Source organism: Rousettus aegyptiacus, unplaced genomic scaffold (assembly GCF_014176215.1).
Source record: "Rousettus aegyptiacus isolate mRouAeg1 unplaced genomic scaffold, mRouAeg1.p scaffold_m13_p_2, whole genome shotgun sequence".
Classification (NCBI taxonomy): Eukaryota; Metazoa; Chordata; class Mammalia; order Chiroptera; family Pteropodidae; genus Rousettus; species Rousettus aegyptiacus.
This window is the reverse complement of record NW_023416295.1, coordinates 129,868,156-129,880,281: the sequence shown is the minus strand read 5'-3', so window position 1 is coordinate 129,880,281 and position 12,126 is coordinate 129,868,156. Positions and strand designations below refer to the sequence as shown.

Here is a 12,126-nt window from a genome sequence, read left to right as displayed (position 1 = left end):
CAGGAAAAAGGTGAGACTTGGCACTTACAGGGCCACGGGGCACTCGAGTCCATATAGAATCTTTTGGCTTCCAACACCCAAGAACTGCCGGGCAGCTGGCCGAAGCCCCGCGGCCACGTCCCGGCGCTCAGCCCGGGGCCCCTCCCGCTCGGCTCCGCGGGGGCGTCGAGGAGGCGGGCCCGGGGACGCTCGCGAGTCGCTCAGGAGCGGCGCCCCCTGCCGGCGCCCTGCTCTCTCGCCCTGGATCCGGTCCGGGCGGCGCGGGGACGCCCGCCTGAGAGCCAGCGAGCAAGCCGGCGGGCGTCGGGCGCGCTGCGGGTGAGCGGGCGCGCCCTGCAGGGGTAGGTGGACCGCAGGCGGGAGGGAGCGGCGCGCGCGGGCGGGGCCCGGGGCCGGCGAGGGGCGCGCGCCGGGGGTCGGCGCGGGGGCGGGGCGGGCGGGGGGCCCGGCGGCGGGGGCGCGCGCGGTGGCGCGCAGCGGGCGCGAGTCATCAATTATGCAAGAACTCGGGCGGTGCGGGGGGCGGGCGCGGGGAGCGCTCCAAGATGGCGCCCACCGCAGTCCCGCCCGCCGCAGCCTCGGCACCTCTGCAGTCCGGCCGCGCCTCCTGGGCTCCGCGCTAGGGCCGCCGCTGCCTCCTTCGCCGACGCTGCCGTAAGTCGCCCCAGAGACCCCGCCTTGCTGCCGCTCCTCGCCCGCTGGGTTCCCCCTCTGGTCTCGGGACCTTGGAGCGGGGCTCGCCCATCTCCAGTCAGGGGCTTTGCCGCAGCGTGCGCGGTGGGGCTCCAGGGGTCATGGAGCTAGGCTTCTGCCCTCCCTGTTTTGGACAGGTGTTTGGAAGTCTTGCTTCCTTCTCCCGTGTTTACCGGGGGTCCCTGAGGAAAATTGAGGATCACCGGCCCCCACCGCCATACAGCCTCGCTCTTCTCGTCTCTTGCCTGCATTGGGGGACACTGGCCTGCCCTCAGCGCCTCTTAGGTAGTGCAGCGCTCACCTCCCGCCCCCCCCCCCAACTCCTCCGCCGCCCCATCTCCCAGGGCCCGGAGAGAGTCGGGGCCCCTCGCCGGGTTGTACTGGGAAGGGCCGCGCTGTCGGGATCTTCCTACAGTAACCCCTCAGATCCACTCCCTCCCCCATATCTTACTGCATCCGTCTCCCCCATATAGCTTCAGATTGTTACCAACTGCAGAAGACTGGGGTTCTTAGGGCAGCCAGGACTTTCCCTGTCCTTTACTCGGATGCGTCTGGACCCCTTCCGACAGGGTGCTCTGGGGCTGTGTTGGGGGCACCCAGGACCTACCTGGGAAGGCTAGGATTCCTGCATTAGGGAGTACATCACTTTCAGAATATCCCCTTCCCCCACCCCACCCCCATGCCACCCGATGCAGAGCTTGTTCCTGTCCTCCTCCCTCCCTTCCCTCCCCCACCTCACCACCACAGGCAGCACCATGGGCTTCTTGTTTGCGTTGGGCGAATGGGACTGCCCAGCTCCACAGGCGTGGACCCCTCCTCTCTAGTTCTCTGTAGATACTTGGGGGACTGCAAAGCCTCTGCATTTTCCCTGAGAGCTCAACTCCATCCCCTCCGTGCCCCCAGCAACCACCGGTGAAGACTTGGCAGTTAACTTTCCAGGGGTTAGTCAGGGCTTTCAGACCCCTTCAGGGGCACCAGCTTGGAGATGAGGTGGAGTGGTAATCATTTTTCAGTCTGATAAGTATGCATTTATTATTATCTTCAAACCATGCATTCCTTCCAACTACTCCACCCTGTGCCCTCTTCCTCAGTTACACTGCAGTTTTTGAAACATGGGGGAATACATTTTATATCCAGAGATTCCAAAATTCAGCATCAGTGTTTGTAATAAAAGGATGTCATCTGTTGGGGGTGGGAGTAAAAGAAACTTTGCATTACATCTGGCCAATTCAGGGGGTGGGAGAAATAATTAGCATGGAGCAAGCTTTACCTACAGGGAAAACTGTTTTTAATGCACAGTGGGCACCAGAGAAGCAGGGATGGAATCAGGGAGTGTGGGTGACGGCTGTGGGGGCAAAGGGGGAGAGTGCATTTTATAACTGTTTCTCAAGTTCGAACCTGGAGATCCTTTAGAGAGGTAGCGATATGTTAGGGCTTGGGGATGTTTTAGATTTCCAAGGGAGATTTCGGGTGTGGTAGTTTTTCACTGTTTCACAAGGTCTGTACTTCTCTTTTCTCCACGTGCATTAGAAGGTATTTGGGGGAAGGAAGATCCCCCGCCCCTTTTTTGATGTGTAATGCAAATGGAGAACATTACCACTGGGTACCATCCTGGTAGGGATCTCTGGGGAATCAGACTTAAAATGCTGAAAGCTTTGTAGCACATTGCCTGTAACCTGGTTCTTGAAATACTGCAGCATTTTTCCTTTGGAACTCATGACCCATAAGGCCTTCAGTTCTCCCTGAAAGAGAATTTGATTGCTCGGAAAGGGGGTGGTAGTAATGGTTAGGTATTCAGCAAGCATTCTCTGTCCTAGAAATTGAGGTTCTCCCTAGAGAGGACTTCAAGCATGTTCCATGTTCTTTGAACCTCTCATTCAGGGTATGTGTAAATGTGTCGTATTTCTTAGTAGGGCTGGTGGTGGGTATTGCAAAGCAATTCTTGATAGTGCAGGGCAGTTATTGGTTCCTTTGGTTGAGTTCTAAAGGCCGACTTAGTATATCTTTGGTTTTCATTTGGAGTTTTTGTCAGCTTTCATCAAAATACTTGAAGAACTTTATTTTAAATTAATAAAGGATTATGAATTAGAATATAACATACTTAAAAACAAACAATATACAGTTGCTTGTTGCTTTCTTTGTAGGAGCATTAACAAATTTTTCTTACCAGTCAGCTTTGGTTGCCTGTGTTCAGGCTTGCGCCAGGGTTTCTTGATGTGGTGCTGAAAAGGACAGTTCCCTGACCAGTCCTGTGGTGAAGTAAGTGTACACATGCTGAACATAATTTGGGTTTTTCTTTGCTTTTATTATTAGCAGGCTTTCCTGTAGATGTGTGTGTGCATACGCAGCTGGGTTTATATTTGACATTGCAGGCCTAGTTATCATATTTTATTACTCCCACATAATTCTTCATTTTGGCTGCCCCTCATAGAGGCAGTTAGACCAGCTTCAGCAGATCCCTGTGTTAGTTATACAGTGACATTTTGCTGACAGCATTTTTTTCAGCACATTTTAATAATTTCAAAAAGCAAGAAACTGTTAATATTATAGGAATTGGTCTCCACAAGGAGTAATCAGAAAGCTCACTAAATTAACCTGTTTCAGAAGGACATCTTCTCTGGGTTGATATAAACAGTGAGCTGGGGAAAAGAACTCAACATAACAGAGGCCTGCATATGATCCATTATATCACTAAAGTAGACGTCAAAAAAAATTATTTTAAAATCTTAGACTAGGAAGGGGACCATAAATTTCAGCGTGTACAACCTCCTCCTCAGCACAGGAATCCCCTTATGGAATATTTCTGTTTTAAATATTTCCATTGATAGGGAACTTACTACCAAATAAAGTAGCCTATTCCGCTGTGGTTGAAGTGCTTTAACATCACTGAAAAGGTAACATAAAGTTAAAAGACATAAACTGGGGCTATATCAGGGGTAAATGTCATACTTGTGTTTGTTATCAAGAAAAGGTTGACAATTATTGTTTTATGAAGAGTATACAAGAAACCTGTGCCTGCTTGAAAAAACAGAAAGATAGGGACATATTCACCTAAAGCAAGAAAAACATTCTAGGGACGGAAAAAAAATATTTTTAATGTGCTATTATGTAATAAGTTGTTCTAGAGAAACATGCATGAATTAATGAATACTTAATTTTTATGGATTATGTCTGAGAAAATAAACACACTGTATAAAAAGTATTAAAATGTATAGTTTATGCAGAGTGGGGTCAGTTTCCATAATTATAAAAATAACATACTTATTGCAGAAAAATTTTGTTATATTTAAAAAATGAAAAAAAGTCAGTCTTACCACCCTAGCAGAAGCTATCTGTATTTCACTATATCAATTACAGTTGACATACAATATTATGTTAGTTTCAGGTGTAAAACATAGTGATTAGACATATATATAATTTACAAAATGATCACCCCAATAAGTCTCGTACCCACCTGACACCATACCTAGTTATTATAATATTATTGACTATATTTTCTATGTTGTACATCCCTGTGACTTTTATAACTGGCAATTTGTATTTCTTAATCTGTTCACCTTTTCCACCCATCTCCTCAACCTCGCATCTGGCAACCATCCATTCTCGGTATCCCTGAGTTCGTTTCTGTTTTGTTTGTTCATTTATTTTGAGAATAACAGTATTTTTAAACCAAGCCTTAAAACTCTTTAAGTTCATAGTCCATCAGTTAGTTACTTAGGGACTTAAACACTAGATTTTTATATTTCAATTTACCTTTTTTCTGAATCATTTATAAAATTTCCAAAAAAATTATCTAATGTGAAAGAATACATTCTTAGAATTGGACTCCTATAAAATCTCTTGATTTAAATATAGTAAGTTAACTAGAGGAATAAAGAAACCTTCCTCAGTCAATGAATCAACAAATATTTTCCCTCTGCACCTACTCTGTATGAGGCATTGTAGGCATTAACACTTTAAATGGCAAGAACCAGCTTAGAAAATGATACCATGCTCAAAAACTATCGCTATTAAAGTGTTAAATGAAGGAAATAGAACATTCACCCTTTAGGTATATTAGTTGCTGAAATGTATTTCAGACTCTTAGGTCTAACCCAGTGATTCAGCCTAAAACAAATAGTTTGTGCAGGAATAGGAAGGAAATGCAGGAAAAGAGAAGACAAGGAAATTTTATGGAGGTTTTTTCTCTGTCCCCTCATGAAGTTATAAAAATATAACCAAGACATGCAGGTAAGTACTATGTCAAGAACTAAGGTAAAATGAAGACCCAAAATTTTGCCGTAGTTATACCATTGAGAAGAAAATGCCAGAAGCAGTGTGGGCTTTGGAGTTAGGCAAAACTAAGTTCAAGCCTTGACTCTGCTACTTATTAGCTTTGTGACCTTGGGCAAGTTATTTAATCTATCTGAGCTTCAGTGTTCTCATCTATAAAAGTAGGAATAATAATACTTACATTTCAGGGTGTTTGTGGGGGATTAAATGAAATCTCTGTTTCCTTATGGTTTCTGACATACGGAGCTCAATATATATTAGCTCCTTTCTGTCTGGGGATTTAGCAGCTTAATGTGTATTTATATGTGTATTTGATATAGTATATATGAACTATTAAATTTCAGTAGTCTGAAAAGCAGACAGTTGCTTTATCTTCATTCTGGCATGGAGGATAGAATCGCAGGTGCCCTGACTTGGGGGTGGACATTGCTAGTCTAAATGGAGAAAAGTTTTATTACACAACTGCAGTGCTGATCTCCACCACCACAATGCAAACGCAGTTATCCGAGTAACTCTTTCCTCATTCATTCCCAAACTATCTAGAATAGGACTCTTTACCAAAAAGGAAAACCTTGGCACTCACCAATTGGCAGGCAACTGGGCTCTTTTTGGCTACAGCCTGGGACCTGAAGGTGAAATGGGCCCAAAGGCTGAGGGTCCTTTTTGCTTCATTGGGCTGGATATTTTAATATGGTAAATGACTATACATGTTATAGTTGTTTTGTCTTCAGGATCTATCTAGGTTTTTTCCATTTTATAGTCTTTGAACTGCTTTATTTGATTGGGTCTCATACATTTAGATCTCATAGCTAACCATTTACCTTTAATTATTACTGTATGTTTGTCTGTTTATAAAAGCTTTAAAAATCTTTCTGTTAGTTGATAGTTGAATTAGGTAAGGCAAATATTATTCTACCCATTTTATAGCTGAGGAAACTGAGTAAGAATTTTGGTGCTCAGGTGAGTTGTCCAAGGCTATAAGACCATTAATTAAATGGTGATGTGGAGACGGGTGTCCAGGTTGGTTGACTCATGCTTAAAGATTTTTTCCCATTAGATGGTATTATATTCTGGTGTTCATATAATCAAGAATGTGAACAATTTTGGCTTTATTTTAAGAAATTATCATTATCCTAGGTAGCTAAACATATCTTAGTGAGTGGGCATAGGCAGAAGAAGGGAAAAAAGTACTTTTGAAGGAGAGCATCTTGGAAGCAGGAAGGATGAGGAAAAATGAACAGCAAATTTATCAACAAATAGAATATGAATGAAAATATAGAAAGCATTAAAGTAACATACTCGTTTCTTTAGTTATCCTAGCTGCTTTTTAAAAGGTCATCATGTCTTGGTGTCTGCCTATCTTTTTTCCTTTTCTTTTGCAAATAAATATATACACTTGGCTACTGATAAATGCCCTCACATTGCCAACATAACTTATAACTAGGACCACAGGGGAATTTGACCACTACCACCTGGACTTCTTTGCTTACGCAAGGCTCAACTTGGCATAGAACTTGGAGAAGAACAGTGTACTAGGGATCGATGCCGGGAGGGATATGAGCATTGAAGCATAAAAAGTTCTGGGAGGCTCAGGCTAGAAGAGCAAAAGTGAAAGGGGATACTAGTTAAGATTTCCCTTATATGGTATGTGGAGATATGTCAACTTGAGAGTGAAATAAACAAACAAAAAAACTAAATGCTGGGAATCTTAGGGTCTAAGAGGATCTCTTAGTTTGGGACTGAAGCCCTCTTCATCCTGGAAGGGTAGGATGATAAAAATGTTAGCTGTAGAGGTTTGGAGCACTTGTATATGCACCATTGGTGATAGAGAGAGGTATCTGTGTTTATTGAATTTGTCCCAAGGTCTGGAAATGGAAAGCGCTGAAATCCCTCAAAAGACGTATTAACAGGCTCCTTTCATGTCGGTTAATTAGTGCAGTTTTTACACTGTAAAATCTTTTGGGTTCCTGGGGAGTAAGAACATTAGAGATATATAGTGAATACTTATTTATCCAAGGATGGGTTATCTAGGCTGCGAATTATGTCTGTCATTTATTTTCTTCTCCTTTTTTGCATTTTGGGTATTTAATCAATATTTACCAGAGTGAACTTGGGAAGGGAGAAAAAGTCAAAATTAAAATATTACTTTAAATTTCTAGATGGTTGATAAAGGAAGAGATCACAACTACTGTATCAATGAAAAAAGCAGTTAATTTTTTCTCCTTTCTTATTCTTTTCTTATTTTAATTGTACAGACAGTTGAACACTGAGCCTCTAGAAGCCTGATGTCTGCCGAAAGACAGTGTGAAATAGCATTTTCCCTTCATTTTACTGAGCGACAGCCCCACAAATAAATCAGGCTTAATTTATTACATCATTAGTTTCTTGTTTCAAGAGGAATTCTTCTTCAATTAAGGATAATGCAACAGGCTTTCACTTCATATTCACTAGTGTCTCTTTGTCTTAATAAGACGCTAAATAAAATGCTTTTAAATGAAAACAAATTGATGCATTATTAAATTGCAGAGAAAAAATTGAGCTGGTTGCAAATGTGACTGGTGGAGCTTTTTCAAAGGTCAGAATACCCAGAAATCTCATTTGCTATAGAATTCTCAATTGGATTTCCTAAGCTTTTGGTGAAGACTTAAGAGGAGAAATGTCTTGTTTCTGGGAAAGATGCCTTGAAACAAATAAGACATTGTAAAATATTTGTGTTGTGATAGGGAAGTAAGTATCGGGAGTGTGAGGAATCAGTAGAATGGAGAGTGAGAGGGAAATAATGGCTACAGTGAAAATGGACAGGGGAATTTGGATGTGAATTTAGGGAACTGTTCATATTTTAAGAGAAGGAATTCTCTATGCAGATTCCCTTGGATACATCTCTGTGTACTACCGAACGAGAGTTATCCTAATCTGGATAGGGCATGGAACTTTAGGAAGGTGTTTTGTTTTTTAAATATTAATGTAGCTCTTCCATTCTATGTCATAAAGTATATCTTCTAAATTTATTTGTTTGCGTAGTTAACAGCACAGGGTTCAAAAATTAGAAGCTTCAATGTTAAGTCTTCTTATACTATCTTCCAATCACCTAGTATGTACTCCATAAAGGCAACTACTGTTAGTTACCAGTTTCTCTTCATCCTTTTCTACATATGTATATGCACCTATTACATTCTCTCCCCTTACTCCAGACACAATTGTTTCCATTGTCTTTGGAGGAAGACAGTTAAAATAAAGAATTTTAACTCATTCTGGATAATCTTAGATCAATTAATTCCCCCCTTTCCTTTTGGTATAGATAATCCTTTATGTTTTATTTTTCTTAGTGAAATTTATATTCTAATTTCTTAGCTTATTTAAAGTAAAAAGTTAGTTTGAACCAAAACAATCCTTTCTAGTAACTACATTGTATTTTTCGGTTTCAATTTGAGAATCATCTATGAAAAATAAAAGTATAGAGGAAGATATGACCTTGAGAACTGTTAGTCTCAATACACACATAGAACTTTTACTTTCTATAGGGAGTTATAAAGCACATGTCTTGACCACACCAATCAACAAATATTTAGGGAGTCGCAACTAAGGGTGAGGCATTGTGACAGGCATTGAAAGATATAGAAAAGACAGGCTTTATGTTCTAGGAACTTATTTGGTAAAATATAAATACAAAATGTTTAATAAAAGATTTTTGAATAGTTCATGATAACAGTTGAAAAGGGTTTAATTGCCACACAAGTGGTATAGAAAATAAGTAAATTGATTTTTTAGAAAGGAGAGCTTCAAGCTGGTATGATCAGAGACAGGTTGATGGAAGAAGTACGATTTCAGCTGGGCTTTACAAAATGGCTGTGTAGAGCAGTGTGAGCCAAAGTGAGAAAGTGAGAATGTACAAAGTGTTTTGGGGGAGCAGTGAATAAATCAGTTGGGTTAGGGTGTGGCAGATAAGCTTGCAAAGATAGGGTAGAGTTAGCCAAACATTAAGGATTTTGGAAATTGCATTTATCCTGAGAGGCAATGGAGAACATAGAAAATTTCTGAGAGGTTATAGAATGACACATCATCAAAGCTGTGCTGTAATGTATCAGGAGGATTGGGCAGCAGTGTATAATAGGATAGCCTGGAACAAGGAATGGACATCCAGCTGATTGACTCTTGGATTTGGCCTAGCTCTGTGGTGACAAAGGCTTGGACTAGGATAGTAAAGATGAAGATGGGAAGGAAGGAAAATAATATAATTTTGTAATGTGTGTCACATGGATATGTGTGTTTAACATTTTTCTAATATAAGAAGTGGTTAATAGGAAGACTTTCAGTAGAGCTTGGTGAATGACCTTACATTGGGGAAAGGGAAGAGGAGTAGTTAAAAATTATTTTGCTGTCAAAGTTTAGAGACAGAGACTCTTCTGTTTAGAAAATCTGGAATAATATTTCTGTAATAAGTGTAGGCAGTCTAGTCCAGAGCATCTTGGTTAGCAAGCTATCTTTATTTCTAATTTTTAATCTTTTCTCTGTAGAGGGATTTTCCCCCTTGAACTTCTAACGTTATTTAAGAAAAACTTAAATCTTCTAGATTCCTTATTTTCTGTGCTCTCTCACTGATAAAGATTACTTAATTTTTGTGGGTCTATTCTTTTCTTATTTTGGAGTCTTTCATTGTATTTATAGACACTTAACTCATCTTTTTTCTTGATATTCTCAACTAACCTTTATCTTAGTGGATAAAGAAATAAGGATTATGCTCCTTTTCATAGACCTAGTGGATGGCCATTTTGTCCTTACTGAAACTCGGTGGCTTTCTTTGATTATATGCTTATGGTCTATGTGCTTCATGAGAGCCATGGTATTTGAAATTGTAGGCTGAGTTAAAGGTGGAAAATGAGAGGATTCTAATAGGTGAAAGTAAAAAGAAAGAGGTAAACCTTACCAGTCAGTATTGTTACTTTCTGTTTAGGGGACTGAATCTTGGACTGTGGATACAAAATGTCAGACTTGAATAAATTTCCTTAGTGAAACTGGGGTGTATTACTGGCCAGTGGGTCATAATGTGCAACTTCTGTATTCAGTGATAATTGGAGAAAAGGTTGAGCTCAGGGAGCTTGGGTTCTGTTCCAACCTTTTGTAGTCAGTAAAGATCACTGAGTAAGAAAAAGTAAAGAGTGATTGGAACATCAGAACGTATACGTACAAAATAACAGAATGCACCTAGAGAAAAGCAATTTAATATAATGCAATAAAAATTTTCCTTTAATTTGTTAATATTGTTTTCCTCTCACCACTAAAGTTGCTGAGTTCTTGCAAATTCTATTAATATTTGCCACAGCTTGCACCCAGACAGTTGTCAGAAGTCCCCATGGTTTGTGTGGAACTAATAGAGCAGGCAGAGTTCACGTACAAGATGTTAGTAAATTCATCACTCTATTTAAGGATGCAAAGCATCCTTATAGTAATCGCATTGGGAGGCTCTCTGTGCAATTACGTTGTAAGTTTGTACCTGCTTCCTAGTTTGAATGCTCAAAGTAACAGTAATTAAGAACAGTTAAACAACAGCCCCTTGGGAAGGGATTCTTAAGGTAGCCTGGGATGAGGAAAGTCCATAAAGACCACTTAACTGAATGATGAACATCTGTTTTATTAATCTAGATGTTCTAGTGCAAGTAATATTTATAGATTTTATTTTTACTTTCCTTCTTTTTTATAATATTTCTTCTTCCTTGTCTTTAGAAAAGAGGTGGGTGGGTATAAGACTCAAGAAAGGCACAGATTGAGTGATTAAGTATAGAGGGGAAACAAAGTAGAATGATCATGTGAGTATTTCACTTACCTCACAAGGCTTTTTTTTTTTTTTTTTTCCTGAATCATACTGGAAACTTCAGACATAAGTGCCAAAGGAATAGGACTTCTTTTATTTTGGGATCTTAATGTAGACTCATGGCATTAGAAATTACTCAAAAGCTTTATAGGTCAAAGAAAAGTCCATTTTATGTGATGAGTGGATGGATATCAAAGACTTGTTATTTATTAGATCTGTGTTTTCTACCTTTGTTTCTAATTAGATTATATCCAACCTGACCTTTGGAGGCTGATGGGCTTCGTTGCTAGCTCCTTCCTGACCTTTATTAAGTCTTTGGTTTATATTGTTGCTTGTAGGTGATAGGAGTTGCCATGTCTTTCACCTCCCACTCCTCAGCAGGTTTCCAGTGAGGAGGTACAGCAGTCATCAGGGCACTGTGACTTACTTGCCCTGCTTTGGGCTCTGCTCTAGAGCCCTCCCTGCCTTTGCCCTTTGCCTAGGGTAGTGCTTAGAGAAAAGGTGTTTTTTGTTGTTTTTTGGTTTTTGGTTTTTTTTAAGAGCAACGCACTTGTCACTCAATGCAATCTGTTGCACAATCTCAAGAAAAAATATCATCCCCAGAAAGCAGTGTCACTTTTCTAGCCAGGATTCCAGAACCATCAGCTTCTTATAGGCACTGCTTCTGTTTATAGATGTTGGGTTGTCAAGGCCTTTCTAGCTGTTTTTTCCTTCCATGGTTTAATCATAGAACCTAGTAAGAACTTTTATTTGTGAGAATTGAATGCTGACTTTTGGGAGTATTATAAAAAATCTAGTGTGGATCTATAGAGTTTAAAGTATGGCTGCGAGTCTGCATTTTTGGCAAGTGGTATCTGATGTTTCTATGCCCAGAATTTAGGTATCAGAACCCCTGCGGTCTAGTTGTGACCAATACACAGTGCCCCTGGGACAGAGCTCTTTTTCCTATTTGGAAACCTATTCCTATTATAGCACCACAACCAAATAAGATACTCGTTCCTTCTCAAGCATAAGTTTAATAGAACTAATATTTGAAAAACTTTTGAAGTTTTAGCTCATGTATGACAGCTTTTATTTAAAATGTTTTTAACAGCTTTGATAATTTTTTCTTTTATGATTATTATTTTCTAAATTTACAAATAGTATGACTGAAAAAAATTTTGGTGTACAGTTCCATGAATTTTAATGCATGTATATAGATCTATTTAACCACCACCAAAGTCAGCACACAGAACAGTTCCACCACCTCAAAGAGCTCCTCACTGCTACCCCTTTGTAGCCGGACTCTCCCTCACCCCTAATGCCTAGCTACTCTGATCAGTTCTCCATTCCTATAGTTTTGTCTTTTCTAA

General features: G+C 40.6%; 1 protein-coding gene across 5 annotated transcripts in view; it reads left to right on the top strand.

Moving 5' to 3' along the window:
- Window positions 1-244: 244 nt before the first annotated feature.
- SCN8A (sodium voltage-gated channel alpha subunit 8) overlaps window positions 245-12,126 on the top strand; it is a 166,685-nt gene continuing 154,803 nt past the window's right edge. For 4 of the 5 annotated variants that reach the window (XM_036236494.1, XM_016142642.2, XM_016142648.2 and 1 more), the window contains exon 1: window positions 531-654. The gene's annotated coding sequence lies outside the window, so the exon portion shown is untranslated. Of the gene's footprint in view, window positions 342-530; window positions 655-12,126 lie in introns of those variants that run through there. The other variant, XM_016142643.2, reaches the window with a different exon arrangement.